The sequence below is a fragment of the Schistocerca cancellata genome, chromosome 3, assembly GCF_023864275.1.
Source record: "Schistocerca cancellata isolate TAMUIC-IGC-003103 chromosome 3, iqSchCanc2.1, whole genome shotgun sequence".
NCBI lineage: Eukaryota > Metazoa > Arthropoda > Insecta > Orthoptera > Acrididae > Schistocerca > Schistocerca cancellata.
This window is the reverse complement of record NC_064628.1, coordinates 497,150,173-497,165,964: the sequence shown is the minus strand read 5'-3', so window position 1 is coordinate 497,165,964 and position 15,792 is coordinate 497,150,173.

Here is a 15,792-nt window from a genome sequence, read left to right as displayed (position 1 = left end):
GGCAGAAGCGATGCCGTCAGTCACACGGCTCTAAGTGAGTCGACCATAAAGCACGGAAGAGTAGATATAAGAAACAGGAAAAACAGCATTCGTTAAATGCAAATGGGGAAATGTCACCCGTTGGAAAGCATTAAAGCATTCCCAGTAGGACATAATGCTACACACGTGTATGCAGAGATTGAAAGCTGGCTTTTAGGTTTAGTACAGGTCAAGGAACATAAATTTACAAATTTTAAGTAGACGCAGATGCGCACGTGTCAGTTGTTAGTCTGAACCTCTTAGGCACGAAGAGACGCACGTCTCCATGTTACAGGTAATGTTGCGTAGGTAACAATGACGCAAAGTCATTAGGGGCAACATTGTTCAACTTTAGCATTGGAACTAAGAGTTTTCATGATCACATGGAAGTATTGCCACACGTTGGTGAAGGGTTTTCTGAAATCCTCGGAATTGACTTCCTTGAAAAACATCATGCTAAAATAGATCTTCCGCTGTACACAGTTGAGATCAATTGAACTTTGTTTCTGCTGAGAGCAACAAGCGCAAGATAGATAATGTCACAAGGTACACCGATCTTGAAGGTGTTGCTAGCTGAACTGCAAACACATATGCAGAGGATTTGTTCACATGATAACGTAATTTTGGGTACAGGGAAATCAGTTTGGGCTACTGTAGATACCGCCTTACACAAGATATATAGTAAGTTGTACAACCACTACAGAATGATGAGGAATTCGATAAAATTCAGTATTTTGTACTCGGAAGCATAGCGCACATTGGTAATATAAACTGTGAGTTTAGAGTTCCTGTTGCCTAGATAATTTTGGCATAGATGAGGTTAGTCTGCCAAATAGCTTAATGATTCTCACTGTAGATGTTTTTGATGAAGGACATACTCATAGGTCATATGATAACCAGAGGGTCAAGCAAACCATTACTACATCTGCGTTACGTAAAAAGATGGACCACTTACAAGATACTGACGACAAGCAATGGAAGCTTTATTGTCACAATTAATGGATGTGATTATTACAAATGGTCCATTACACAACTTTGTTTACCAGTGGGTATTAATACTCCAGTTTATAAGAAGCCATATCTTGTACCAATGCATCTGCTGCTATTAATGGAGGAATTCACTGATCAGAAACCGGTGGACTGAATAATAAAACATGGTGACAGACAATGGAGTGCCACGGTAGACATTGTCCTGAAGAAATCACCTATGTTACCAAAAAATACAGGTTCTCTTGTGATTATCTTTATCTGTACGCAGAAACTGTAACTAATGCATATCCCATCCCAAACATTACTGAGACTTTGGAAAATTTAGGCCAGAGTAATTATTTCTAAACAGTGAACCTGAGGAGCAGATATGACCAGCTAAAAGTAAGGCCAGAAGATAGATTGCCTTCGTAACACCATGGGGCCAGTATCAGTATCACAGAATGCCATTTGGACTGAAGAACGCACCAGTTACACTCTAGAGACTGTTAGAGTACTCCATGGATTAAAGCCTAAGAACTCTATGATATGCTTGGATGACATCATAGTATTCTCGGAAAAACATGAAATAACATGTGAAGCATTTAGAAGAAATATTCAATAGGCTACAGACAGTACGTCTGATGCTCAGTGTGCATAAATGCCATTTTGCACTGACTGACGTCAACTACCTCAGGCATGCGATTAGCGAAAAGAGTGTAAAAACTGATCCCCTGATTATTATTAGGTGTGTGAATTCTTGACAGCAAAACCAACAAAACAACTACAGTCATTCCTAGACCAATGTAACTATTATGGAAAATTCGTCCGGAATTTTGTAGAAATCACAGAATCGTTGAATCGTTTATTAAGAAATGGAGCAAGATTTGAGTGGTTAATGGAGCGTCAAACAGCATTGATATCAGATCCAGTAATGATATTTCTTGACTGTGAGAAATTTTGTCATGTGATGCCAGCAATGGAGTGCTAGACTATATTTTGAGTCAAAACATAGATGGTAAACGACATCCAGTAGCTTACACATCAAAGCAACTAAACAAAATGAAAATGAACGACTCCACTGCAGAAAGGGAGACGTTAGCAGTTATTTCTGGAATCATCTACTTTCGCTGCTGTTTTTATGGTCAGAAATTTAAGGTATTAACAGATCAAACATCACTAAAATGTTTGTTGAGAATAAAGGATCCTTCTAGCACACTGACGAATTCGACTATGAAGTTGTTCATAAGCCAGGTAGGTAGTGTATGAATCCAGATACTTTAATCATTGAAAGCAGAGTGCAGCAACTGCTAGGCAAAAGCGTGGCTGAATGCAAAAGGCACAATAGCGTGAAGCAGACTGTCAGGCATTGACGTCGCAGCTGCAGTTAGTGACTAATGACGGCTCAGTCTGCAGATTGACAAAGAGTGGACCGTGCATGGTTGTTTTGCCAGCATTCAGGGAAGAGGTATTAAGACAAGTACATGACCACATGTCAGCAAGTCATGGTGGTCGCAGAACAATGGATAGAGGAATGCTGAAAAATTCTGGTCGATAATGAGAGAACGTATGTGAAAAACTGTGAACGTTGTGTGCAGTGGGCTGACATTAGTCATCATAAAATTCCACTTTGTAGTGGATTTACAGAGGCTTCTAAGCATTCCAAAATGATTGGGCTACATTTTTTTGGACCGTTTATTAGAATACTGGAAGGCAATAAGTGTATACTGACGATAACAGACCTTTTTTGCTATTCACAACAATAGTAGCAGTTCCTGATCAGCAAGCTAACGCAGTGGCATTTGCGATGATGACTAATTGGGTACTCAAATTTAGAGTACCGGATATCTTAACTGCTGATCAGTGTACAAATTTTGTATCAGATTTAATGAAATAGTTGTGTCGTCTGTTTTGCTTTCACAAACTGTGAACATATCCTTTTCATTTTAGAGCAAATGGGATAATGGAAGGGGAGCATAGAACCATTTCTAACGTGGTAAACCACTACATAAATACTAAACACGACGATTGTGCCACACAGCTTGAATTCAGTCTCGATGTACAACTCCAGAGTCGATACAAGTATCTGTTTTTCACCACATGATATAGTTTACAGCAGAAAGATAGAGATCTTCAGTATGATAAAGCCTAAACTTGAAACTATTAGTGAGACAGAGAAGGAATTTGCAAAACATTTACTTCAAGTATGGCAAAGTATGGCAAAGGTTGAAACGAGCCAACACGAAACCTTAGTATGTCAGGAACTGATAGGGCAATGAGTAGAGATACTGCCACAGTATAGAATTTTGTCAGTGGGTACTATTAACATACCCATACACGCCTTAAGGTAAAACCAACAACTTCTGAACTAAGGGCCACAGTCCATACCGCATTATTAAAATGACTTCGCCAGCAAATGTTAAGTTACAATTACCAAGGAAAACTTGTGTTTTTCACGTGAGTAAGGTCAATCCATTCAAAAGAGCTGTGGATGCATTGTCGCAAGTTTTATTACCTACGTCAGTGCCAATGAAAACATCTAAGAAAACTACGAAACAATTACCTAATGATGATTAGGATATACACATTGTGCCTTACGCCTTCAGATAACGGAATATGCAGTTCCTAATTAGGTCTTTATGTTGTTTCTAAGGTTATGGTTCAAATGGCTCTGAGCACTATGGGACTTAACTTCTCAGGTCATCAGTCCCCTAGAACTTAGAACTACTTAAACCTAACTAACCTAAGGACATCACACACATCCATGCCCGAGGCAGGATTCGAACCTGCGACCGTAGCGGTCACACGGTTCCAGACTGTAGCGCCTAGAACCGCTCGGCCACCCTGGCGGGCTCTAAGGTTATTGTGTACATTTTTTTGTCTTTATTTTGATAAGTGTTGCTATGAGTTTATTTTCATGATATATATCGCGTGTTTTAGAAATTTTTTGTTGTTGAATTGGGTGAGTGTAGTTTTCATGGTTGATTTTTCATATTTACGTGCATTGCTGTCACTGCAATAGAGATACTAAGCTAAGTGGAGTAAGAAACAAAAAAAAACTGCAATTACTCCGTAACGAGCCGCTGGAGACAATGGGTCCCTTGAAGCAGAATACTCAGAAGGTGTCCCCGAACAGCCTCTGAAACTTCGTCGGTGGTGTTCTGATTCACCCCGCATATTATTAAAACATCTTTCTACAAACATTAAAATATATACGTAGTAAAGGGCATGAGATATTCTCAAGGCTATGTTAGTCAAGCACGGTCAAAAACACAAATTTTTTGTAATGCTCGCATATGGCGTTGGTACACTGCCACCCCCCCACCTCCCCTCCCCACCCCCACTCTCCTCCAGATCGCACTACTGGCTGGGCTGCAGTTATGCTGATGGCAGACATTACGTAGTGTTCTTGTAATGTGATATGGTTAATAATAAATACATCAATTTGTTCTGCTAAGAAATTTGTTATTGGAGTAGAAGTTCTGAGGAAGTGCAGCCGCGCGGGGTAGCCGAGCGGTCCAGGGCGCCTTGTCACGGTTCGCGCGGCTCCCTCCCTCGGAGGTTCGAGTCCCCCCTCGGGCATGGTTCACTTGGTTCAAATGGCTCTGAGCACTATGCGACTTAACATCTGAGGTCATCAGTCGCCTAGAACTTAGAACTAATTAAACCTAACTAACCTAAGGACATCACACACATTCATGCCCGAGGCAGGATTCGAACCTGCGACCGTAGCGGTTGCTCGGTTCCAGACTGTAGCGCCTAGAACCGCACGGCCACTCCGGCCGGCCCTCGGGCATGGGTATGTGTGTGTTGTCCTTAGCGTAAGTTAGTTGAAGTTAGATTAAGCATTGTGTAAGCTCAGGGACCGATGACCTCAGCAGTCTGGTCCCATTAGACCCTACTACAAATTTCCAAATTTGAGGAAGCAAAGAAGACCACGAAACGAATGTTGATGTGCCTTTGAAGCGGAATTCTGAGTGCCAGATAGGCCTTGGATGGAGATAAAGTGCGTTGCAAGATATGTATTTCGTGGACGTTGTGTGGTCCACGTAGAACAATAGAGATAGATGATTTGGATACTGTTGTTAATGAACATGACAGAAGAAATAAACAGAAAGAGCTGTTTACTGTGAGAACTAACGAGCTGGAAATCGCACTTTTTAACTGTGGTTCCTGCGTTGGCCGGCGGTGACACCTCATTTCGAAGGCTGTTTCGAACACTTTAGATTCTTGGCTCCCAACCTGATTGCTGGTTACAGTTTTTATAAACAGTGCTCCCTGATTCTCGCCCCTGACCAATACAAGAACTTTATTTCCACTATTTTCAAAGGGATGTCAAATCCCAACAAAACCAAAGCCATAGACTACATAAAAAACTGATTTGAAATTAACATAAAACGCAAATTAATTAGACCTAGAAAAGCACTATGCGTGTATTAGAGAGACTTAAGGAAATAACGACTCAAATACAGATGATTACTGGATCCAGTCTAATATGACCACCACATGCATTCGACGTCAACGAGCAATTACCACTTATAGACGGCGAGTGGCAGCACTAGCAGTGGAGGGTATATGAAGTGTATCAGGGGCCGTGGCAAAGTTTGCAGCCTCTGTCGTAATGCGGAATGGAGCGATTTATCTGACTTCCAAAAGGGCATAATCACTTGCTTTCGGCCCAGGGGTGGAAACGTTTTCGAAACCTGGAAGTTTGTGAACTGTTCACATGCTGGTGTGGTTAAAGCATACCGTGCATGGCGCTGTCCAAAACGGGCACCGCGGTCCATAATCGACAGGGGTCAACGGCAGCTGCAGAGATGTGTACGGGCGAATAGAAGTGCAACTATTTAGCAACTGACCGCCCAGCTCAACCACAGTACTACCAACAGTCCCTAAAGAATGTTTAGCGATCGTTGCTGCCTATGGGCCTCTGCAGTAGACGCCTGGTGTATACACCCTGCTGATTGGTGTCCATCGGCGACAAAGGCTGGAATTTGCGCGTCAATACCTCAACTCGATGTCCACTGACTGGCGACAGGTGGCCTGTTTGGATGAATCACATTTCATGCACCATCGGACAGATCGCCATTGGCGTGTAAGGGGTGAAACGTCTGAAAGCAGACACCCTGTAAAAATCGTTGTAAGGTCCCAAGCTGCAGGAAGGCGTTATGGTCTGGAGAATGTTTCCATGGTGTTCCCAAAGTGATCTCTTCATTCTGGAAGGCACGAAGGATCAGCAGTAGTATGCATCTATCCTTGGGGACCAGAGTCAGTCTTTTATCAGGTGGTCACATTAAGGTGAGTGAACAATGCACGAAGGGCATGAGGTAGTCTGTGTGAAGGGTATGCTGTTCGCTTAATGGAAGAAAAAAATGGGAGAAGTGCAGTGCCATTTAGTCCTGCACTATATAAATACTTCAGCACGTTGTATAAAACCTGGAAAATTACCGATACACTATTTAATAATCAATTAAACCTCCGCAAATTCTCACGAAAAACATATATATATATATATATATATATATATATATATATATATACTTGCGCTACTGGAAGAAATTCAAAGAAATGAATGAAATATTAGAATGTGAGGCAATTCACACACACACACACACACACACACACACACACACACACATATATATATATATATATATATATATATATATATGTGTGTGTGTGTGTGTGTGTGTGTGTGTGTGTGTGTGTGTGTGTGTGTGTGTGTGTGTGAATTGCCTCACATTCTAATATTTCATTCATTTCTTTGAATTTTTTCCAGTAGCGCAAGTATTTGTGTGTAATATCCATTTGTATTTCTTATGGATTGAATGTACAAGGTGACATCTTCACAGCGTCGTGGTACTCTTCAATTATGGGAAGATTCAGGTTCAGCTTCTTGACGTTTTCCCTTCCCTTTTCTGAGTTCAAAATGATATTTTTGCAAGTTTTGTACATGTTCAGCAACAACCAGTAGTTCGAGATTGTAAACAGCAGGTAGCGCTATATTTAAAGTTTTTCTGCTAAACTGACGCGTTCACTGCAAGGCGGTAAATTTATGAAAGATTTTTAGCTCCGTAGATAGGAAAGTTTGCTTGTACTCATAGTACGTGAAAGGATGTAACAGATGTAAGATGCAAACTTCTGTGCCATCCGTACAAATATGTCGATAAAATGTAGTAGTAAAGAGTTGTTAACAGCTGACGTTCATGTTGATCCCTACATGTCCGCATTGCAATGCTGTCTTCGAATGAGTGCATACGTCACTGTTCCATACACCACTGTTCCTTCAGACTTAGTATTATTCTCCTCGTCTTCGGAGCTACCTGTGTGGTAAATACTGAATAACAACTTCGTGGTGATTGGAATTCCTATATTTTGCTAGCATCTACCGTCCATAAATTCCTAATATACTAAAGTGAGCGGCCTAAAGTCATGGGAGGGAACTGGATGACATGTCGGTCGTCGGCAGCTGAAGCTTAAGCGGTCAGTTGTCTTCATACAGCCTTGGTAGGAAGGGGTTATTGACTCCCCATACTCAAATTGGCGGCGATCCCAACAACAATAGTCTGTCGACCGTTCCGAGTTTCACCAATCGAGATGCAGCAGTGATTAGCACAATGGACTCACATTCGGGAGGACAACGGTTCAGATCCACGTCTGACCATCCTGACTTACGTTTCCCCTGATTTTCCTAAATCCATCCAAGCAAATACCAGGATGGTTCCTTTGAAAGCGCACGGCCGATTTCCTTCTGCATCCTCTTTGAACGCGCAAAAAACAACCGATTTTCGTAATTTCATCACGTAAAATAAAAATTAATGCTAGATCTGACGATATAGTTTTATTCTTTACACTTTTGTCTTTAATAAATCATTTTTGTATCCATACCGGACTTTCCCTGTAGTCGCTGTGCCAGATGAAAGGACCCCCCTTGCAGCCACAAAATGGGGCATTGCGGGAAGTCCCGAAGCCCTGCTGTAGGATCTGTAACAAATTAATTATGCATTAGTCATTTTCAGTACATTTTCTTTCAGCTTACGTAGGATAATTGGAAAATACTAAGTTGTAACAAAAGGGTGTCGTGTTGACATAAATGTCAAATTTTTCGGCCAAAACTTCGAGACAAAAGAGGGCACCGAAAATAGACTCTTGAAAATATCACAAAACGGCCACTTACGCAGACAGAGAATTGAATTTAGAATTACGGCATCAAATAACGATCAAAGCTGTATGTATCGTTCTCAGTTACGCTTCCCGTAAATTTGAAACGTACGATTTCGTGAAAAAGTTTTGGCATTCTTTTTTTTTGGACTGAAGTTAAATATACCTCTAATCAGCGAGCCCTGGACGATATAGTAATCCCTGCAGGTCAAAGATATGCTTTCCGTGCGCTTTTGTGCAGAAGCTGTAACACAATGATCAGATCTCAAGTTCGAGCATGTTCATAATTGCCATCACGCCTGTTAGGCCGTCGTCGAAATTCATGCTGCCACACTGACCGCGATGGCGACAATTCTTTTCCCCCTGTGAACGGTTTTCTCACATATGTCTTGTAATTCGATAAAGGAGTTTTGTGGCAAACTTGGGTGAACGCTGCAATAAAGTAGATATCGCAGACGACATTTAAGCCAAAAAAGATGGATTTTCTTGAATTTTCAAAGTGGACTACCGTCTTAAAACTGCCCGAACTTGTGCTCAGCCTCTAATGACTTCTGCTATTTTGAAGATCCAACCTAGACACCGTTGACTTATAAATTCTTCTGTAGTACAAACGTATTGTGAAAAGTGTGTGTGTGTATGTGTTTTCAACATCTCCTCCAAAACCATTGGACATCTCTACAACCAAACTTGGTACTCATATCCCTTATTGCCAGGCAGAAATCGCTATGGGGGTAGCAACCATCTACCTATCATTGTTCAGAGATAACACGTGATAAATAATGAGATGCGTGAAAGACTGCCGCATCATGCGTGAAGCTTAAATTTGTTACTTCTTTGCCACTAACTCCGTTCGCAACGTATTTCGCAGACGGTATCCACATATGCTGCTAAATGTGCCTATTCGAACATATCACTGTGTGACACATAGTTCAAGAGATATGACTTCATAAGCACTGAGAAGCGTGAAAAATTGCGCATCAGGCGTGAAGTTTTAATACATTTATTCTTTACTACTAAGACACCGCTACAGCTGAATTAACTTAAGGAAAATCCCTGACACCTGGATGGTCTTTTCACAGCTTACAACTGTGAAGTTCAGCTATAGGAGAAAACCGTAGCCGTCTATAGAGCTATGAAAAGGCGTAGTTATAAAGACGTTTACAACATCGTTGATTTGCAATTTTCTCCAGTAAAATATCTGTAATACTACATGTATGTATTGTGTTTGCGTGTGTGTGTGTGTGTGTGTGTGTGTGTGTGTCTGTGTGTGTGGAGTGTTGTGTCACAGTAGCTTTGTATGATAACGATGATGAGGGAGGGGAGAGGGTAAGACTCGGTGCTACCACATAGCCTATCCGAATAGCACCAGGGGGGCCTCAAAGCGTAAGGTCCCCATTCGATGGACGGATCACCTTCAACCGTGTCACAAGCTCCACTTTGTGAGACACTGTTGTGTAAAGTACCATACACGCCATTTAAAGAGGATTCGCACCGTTTAGTATGAGTCCATACGTAAAATGTGCTTCTGTGTACCGTATTTGTATAATGTGACAAGTGTCTGTGAGGAATATGTATATGGACATGGCGTTTTGGACAAGGAGCTGTGTGTTTTTAAATATTTTAGAGACGACAGACGCTCATAATATGCTGAGTTTTATCCACTTTGCATCTTGTGCGTGAGGTTCAGCGTAAAATGAACATGTTTTACTGCAATAATATGTTTAAGACAACAAGATGACAACTAAGACTATTGAGACCGGTTGCCCTGGAAAAAAAAATACTTTGTGTGACCTTGGCTTTTGAATGGTTTTTAACAATTGAAACAGATCGCCCTTCAATACTCTCATAACGAGAAAATTCAATTTCATATGTGTTTCCACGAATTCATAGATATGAAATTTTTTTTTCGTTTGTAAAAGAAAATGGAAAAAGTGAATACTTGGAAAATCCTGAGTTTTTCATGTAGTCTGCTATGTTCTCCTTCCCATGCGTGTCGCGCCGATTATCGTTCCACGTTCAAAGTCGGTACAGTAACATAGTGCTCAGATATCTTATCGACATTCACGTGATACGCGTGACCTAGTCGGAACACTGGGCCATCATACACAGCACGTCTTCAAATGGGACAGCCTTCCAGAGACTAAGCCACTGTGTTTACAGTTACCATTACAATTACCAAGAGTTAAGGGAAATAGGGTTTAAATTCGAGTAGAACATAAAACATGATGTTGCAGAGGCGTTGGATACCGGCAGTGGAGCACTCTAGATGCCTTTACGTTGTCCTCAACGCTTCTTCCATGCCTGCACTGCTCGAATGCGCAGCCTGCGAAAAGTTACAAACGAATACGCATGAGCAGCTCTCGCGAACCTGTATCTCAGCCATCGCTGAGGTTGCCAAATACGTAGCAGAAGCGTACACCGGTAGGCGATGATATCCAACATGGCGGAAGGAGAGAAATGAACGTGTTGTTGTCACGGTCTTTAGTCTGAAGACTGGTTTGGTGCACCTCTCCAAGCTAGTCTACCCTGAGCAAACCTTTTCATCTACGCGTATCTGCTACCTAACTACATTCGTTTGAACTTGCTCACTGTACCCGCCTCTGTAGTCGACGATGCTAATGCACGCTTGTGTGATGGACCTCCACTCTGAGGTATGTCGGTTCGATTTGAGGTGATGGATGAAACTTTCACTACAAGTAGGCCTTTTTGGCCAGTAATGGTGGAGAGGTAGTAGCATGAAGTTCCTAACAACGAGTCTTTGCCCAAGTATCTTGGATGAAACTCCAAACCTCTCAGCAATACCTTCTGAAGGGAGGGAATATGACAGGGTTGATGGTGATCTGTCTGTTGGGTGGCGACATTAAGTTCGGCATCACCCTTGGCACCGGGCTTAACCCCTTCGCGTCCATTCATCTAAAACAACACAAACCCTATACTACACTGTACAAGCGCTCATCACTGACATCCACACGACACAGATATACTTGACACGTCATAACAGATCAGAGGAATTCAAAGGCAAAATGCCTCCACTAGCGCCGTGCCTAGAACGGCGAGGCAGAATTCGTGCCTCTGCTCCCCTGCGCTCGTCCCCTGAGCATGGGACTGCTATGCCTTGACTACTTACTATAGTTAAATCTTGGTCTTCCTCTACAGTTTTTACCCTCGCTCCCCTCCCCCGCTGCCCCTCTAACTTCCTTGCATTGCCGATTTTAATTTTTGAAAGTATTTTCAAGGAGAATAAAAAAAACTATCTCAATTGAGTGTTTTAAAATTTAAATTGAAACAGGCTTAATCGCAATGGAACATTTATTAAAACTGGTCAAACAGTGACCGTCTTCAGACCATATGCACTGAAATGTAAGTACGGTGTACTGTAGATTTAAAGGGAAATTTAATAATAACAGAGAAACAGTTAATGTAATGTTGCTATGATTACGCTCGACGAGTTTTCTTCAAATGCCCGTAGATGTAATCTGTGTACAAGCCAATTTCAATTGGCTATTCTCCTGTACATTCTCTTGCACCTATTTTAATATAATTTATGTAGCAGTCATTTATGTGATGTTATATAAACTTTTTTATTAAGCTTTTTACAGTTTTTTATCTCTACATTATTTGTAATGCTTTTTGTGTACTACATGCCTAATTGTCTGTTACCGACGTAATGAGGTAAGAGGTGGGCGAAGCATCCAGAGCTTAACCCACAACCGCTCTACCCTAATCAGCAATTTAGTTGGTGCATCCACGATACCCGCTTTGTCCATCGTCACCACTTGCCGTCATGGGTGTTACATATTTTACTTCTGGTCACACTTTACGTATCTTTCATTGACTGTTATTAGATTTCTCCATAAATCGATATTGAACTTACATTTCACTGCACATGTTCTGAAGATGGTCGCTTTTTGACCTAAACTGGATGCCATTTTTTATAAATATTCTATTGCGATCAAAGCTGTTTTAATTTTAATTTTTAAAAAATCGACTATTCCTTGATGCCTTAGGCTGTGACTTATCTACTGAGCCTTTCCTTTAGTCACATTGTACCTTTATTTTTTTTCTCCTCTCTTCCACTAAGCATGTCTTCCTTAGTCATAATCTTTCCATCTAATTTTGAAGGGGTATCTTATTGACCTGTCCACAGCTGATAACGTATTTTTTCCCCTCTCTCTTTTTTACTAAACATTCCGCAGTTACACACTGACCTGCCCGAAGAGGCGAGCAAATTAAAAGTGCTACTCCCAGGATTCAGATAGCTGAATGAGCCTCGTATCGATCCATCTTCGTGGATTAATGTCGAGGGATGTTGAAACAGCCATCTGGGATGTGGCTTTTAGGTACTTTCAAATGGCTCTGAGCACTATGACACTCATCTTCTAAGGTCATCAGTCCCCTAGAACTTACAATTACTTAAACCTAACTAATCTAAGGACATCACACACATCCATGCCCGAGGCAGGATTCGAACCTGCGACCGTAACGCTCGCGCGGTTCCAGACTGTAGCGCCTAGAACCTCTCGGGCACCACGGCCGGATTAGGTACTTTCCCGCGTCCACCTAGGTAAATACCGGATTGGTACCTATGTCCCGCCTCAATTACACGGTAATCAAAAATTTAGAAAACGTTCTAATGCTTGTACTTGGGATTTACTGTAGACGCAGGCAGATTACTTTCTGGGGGAAGGAGGAGGGGGGGCAGAGGGGGAGTGGTGGCTTCTGGAAGCACATCCAGCCCACGAACTGCCACCACCACTGCCAAAACACACGTGACAAGTAGCGATCCCGTATAGACATGTAAATGGCGAAAAAGAAGAAGATTCGACAGTTACACTTGTAAAAAATCTTTGTATAGAGCAAGAAAGATCACGAAACAACTTCAGTTTCAGTTCCTTCTCCCTCTTTGTTGTTTCCTGATTTCTAGTACTCCGTCACCTCCTCCTCAAGTTATCTTTACCGTTCTTCTGTCCTTTTGTTTCAATTTTTTTATTTCTTCTGCCTTGAAAGTCTTCTACATTTAGTATGTTATTCTTAAAAGTGTTTCTTTCTGTTATTTCCTATTCTTTGATATTGTATCATTCTAGTCCTTTTTTCTTTCTCTTATCTTTTAGGTATTGTTGATTTTTTTTTCAAAATTACAGGAACATATACGTTTCGTTAGCCTGGGGTCAATCGTTCGGTGGAGGTATCCAAAGAACATTGATCTTCACTTTGCCATTTCTTCTATTACGTTCTCTATATTTTCGTCGATCTCTTCCGTTTCATAACATCAACCATCCGTAGTTTGTATAGCACCCACTATTTTTCTAATAACCCTTTTTTCCAGTATCCGTATTCTGTCTACCTTGTAGTTCGTCGTTAAACATGAATTATGGTGATGTTATTAACAAATGCGTCCGGACAGGCCCACTGTGCTGTTATTCTTTTCTTGGCTGCCGAAGGACAAACACAGGCACACATCCATCGAAGAACGAAGATTTTGTATAGGGAAACATGTTCGTCGAAAACTATCATTGTGGAATGGTGCGCCAAGTTCCCTGCAGGTCGCGACTTGACACAAGATCCCGGTCGATGCAGGAAGCCGGGCGACGAGAGCTGGTGCCGCCATTGGGAACCAGAACGGAAAGCGTCGACATTGCAGTGGTGACATTCATCGTCCCCTCGTCTCAACAAGTTGAAGAGCCAGCCATTTGCTGGAGGGATGATGCTCGCCCTGTTTTTTAAGTACAAAAAAGTGGTTCAAATGGTTCTGAGCAGTATGGGACTTACCTACTGAGGTCATCAGTCCCCTAGAACTTAGAACTACTTAAACCTCACTAACCTAAGCACATCACACACATCCATGCCCGAGGCAGGATACGAACCGGCGACCGTAGCGGTCACGCGGTTCCAGACTGTAGTGCCTAAAACCGATCGGCCACACCGGCCGGCTTTAAAGTACAGGAGTCTATTGCTTAGTGTTTTGAAGGAACATGGTGTCTCCATAAAACAGGAAAGGCTATGCGCAACGCTAGAGAAATTACGACGTGCAGTTAAGACGAAAAGTTTGGGAAAGCTGCGACAAGTGGCGCCGCTGTTTCACGATAACGCATGTCCCCATATCGCAAATGTCGTGACGCAGAAGTTACGTCAACTCAAGTGGGAGACAGTTGGACACTCGCCCTGTAGTCCTGGTTTCTCTCCATGCTATTATCACGCCATCCGTGCCTTAAAAAAGGCGTTGAAGGGTCGACGATTACTGTCGGACGAGAAAGTGGAGCAACCAGTTACGGACTTATTCCACGCAGCAGGACGCGGTGTTTTAGCAAACGTGTATTTTCGAGCTAGCTCGTTGAAGGGATGGTTGCCTCAATGCTCACGCCGATTTTGACTGATTGTCATAAAGATTCTGGACTTTACGGCCTACGAAAGGAAAATTTTCGATCGCCATTTATGCATTCGAGACGCTTCTCCCGTTGGTATCAGTTTGTATTTCATACCCTTTCTCTCTGCCCAAATAGCAAGTCTCGTCTGCTACTTGTAATGTCTCACTTCCTTTACATCTACATGTCTACATCTACTTGGATACTCTGCAAATCACATTTAAGTGCCTGGCAGAGGGGTCATCGAACCACCTTCACAATTCTCTACTATTCCAATCTCATATAGCGCGCGGAAAGAATGAACACCTATATCTTACCGTACGAGATCTGATTTCCCTTATTTTGTCTTGGTGGATCGTTCCTCCCTATGTAGGTCGGTGTCAACAAAATATTTTCGATTTCGGAGGAGAAAGTTGGTGATTGGAGTTTCGTGAGAAGATTCCGTCGCAACGAGAAGCGCCTTTCTTTTAATGATGTCCAGCCCAAATCCTGTATCATTTCTGTGACACTCTCTCCCATATTTCGCGATAATACAAAACGTGCTGCCTTTCTTTGAACTTTTTCGATGTACTCCGTCAGTCTTATCTGGTAAAGATCCCACACCGCGCAACAGTATTCTAAAAGAGGACGGACAAGCGTAGTGTAGGCAGTCTCCTTAGTAGGTCTGTTACATTTTCTAAGTGTCTTGCCAATAAAACACAGTCTTTGGTTAGTATTCCCCACAACATTTCCTATGTGTTCCTTCCAATTTAATATGTTCGTAATTGTAATACCTAGGTATTTGGTTGAATTTACGGCTTTTAGATTAGACTGATTTATCGTGTAACCGAAGTTTAACGAGTTCCTTTTAGCACTCATGAGGATGACCTCACACTTCTCGTTATTTAAGGTCAGCTGCCACTTTTCGCACCATTCGGATATTTCTTCTAAATCGTTTTGCAGTTTGTTTTGATCTTCTGATGACTTTATTAGACGATAAACGACAGTGTCATCTGCTAACAACAGAAGACGGCTGCTCAGATTGTCTCCCAAACCGTTTATATTGATAAGGAACAGCAAAGGGCCTATAACACTACCTTGGGGAACACCAGAAATCACTTCTGTTTTACTCGATGACTTTCCGTCAATTACTACGAACTGTGACCTCTGTGACAGGAAATCACAGATCCAGTCACATAAATGAGACGATATTCCACAACCACGCAATTTCACTACGAGCCGCTTGTGTGGCACAGTGTCAAAAGCCTTCCGGAAATCCAAAAATACGAAATCGATCTGAAATCCC